Source organism: Gavialis gangeticus, unplaced genomic scaffold, assembly GCF_001723915.1.
Source record: "Gavialis gangeticus isolate Ggan-Ray unplaced genomic scaffold, GavGan_comp1, whole genome shotgun sequence".
In the NCBI taxonomy this organism is placed as follows: domain Eukaryota; kingdom Metazoa; phylum Chordata; order Crocodylia; family Gavialidae; genus Gavialis; species Gavialis gangeticus.
The window spans coordinates 35284137-35285053 of record NW_017729031.1 but is presented as its reverse complement, the minus strand read 5'-3'; the positions used below and the strand labels follow the sequence as shown (position 1 = coordinate 35285053).

Sequence of the window (917 nt, the reverse complement as noted above, 5' to 3'; positions counted from 1 at the left end):
GCATCTGGACCTGCTGATTTGAACACGTCCAGCCCCTCCAGCAGTCCCCTAACTCAGTCCTCCCTGACCCTAGGACTGACGGAGTTTCTCCTGAGTCTGTCCTGAATTCCGGTGGGAGAGATGTCCCGGCCCCTACACACAAAAAATGGAGGCAAAGAATTTGTTAAAAAGGTCTGCCTTCTCCTCTGGTGCAACCACCAGACTTCCAAGCATATCCTGAAGGGGTCCCACGTGACTCCTGCCTTCTTCATACTCCCTGTGTATTTAAAAAAAGACTCCTTATTCATCTCTGATGCAAGCCCTAGTTCCATATCTGCCTTAGCTTTCCTAACAGCCCCCCTGCAGACCTGAGTGGTAGAGGTGCAGTTTGTGCTCTGGCAAGATAGCTGCTATAGTGGACCCATGTGAGTCTCCAAGAGATGCACAGAAATTCAGGCAGCAGGGGCAGCTTAGTATAGATATTGCCTAAGGATTATAGTAGGCTTATGAAACGGACTATAGCAATGTGCAGTTTCCCATTTGAGCCTGCCATGTTTGATCTTCCTCTTGAATTTTTACTTTTCAGAAATAGAATTCTACTCATTTTTATGCATGCACATAGGTAATCGTTAGTTTAACAGAAATACAGAAAAGTTAGAATTATGAATATAGTGAGACCAAAAGCTGAGATGCTAGTAGAAAGTATCTGTAAAGACTTGAAAATGATAAATTGGAACTTAATGTTAAATGAACTAGAAAGACAAAAGAGGGATTTGGCAAAATTGGAGTGGCATCATTTTGGTTGCCAGATGCTGAAAGTATTAGAGTAGGTTATAGACTAGAGGCAGGGAAAGGGTTACTGTAGGTCCGTGGTTTTCAACCTTTTTTCATTAGCGGACCTCTGAAATATTTCAAGTGGAGGTGCAGACCCTTTGGAA

General features: G+C 43.4%; 1 protein-coding gene across 2 annotated transcripts in view; it reads left to right on the top strand.

Moving 5' to 3' along the window:
• PTPN4 (protein tyrosine phosphatase, non-receptor type 4) overlaps positions 1-917 on the top strand; it is a 179377-nt gene that overhangs the window by 86257 nt on the left and 92203 nt on the right. The gene's annotated exons all lie outside the window — the stretch shown is intronic.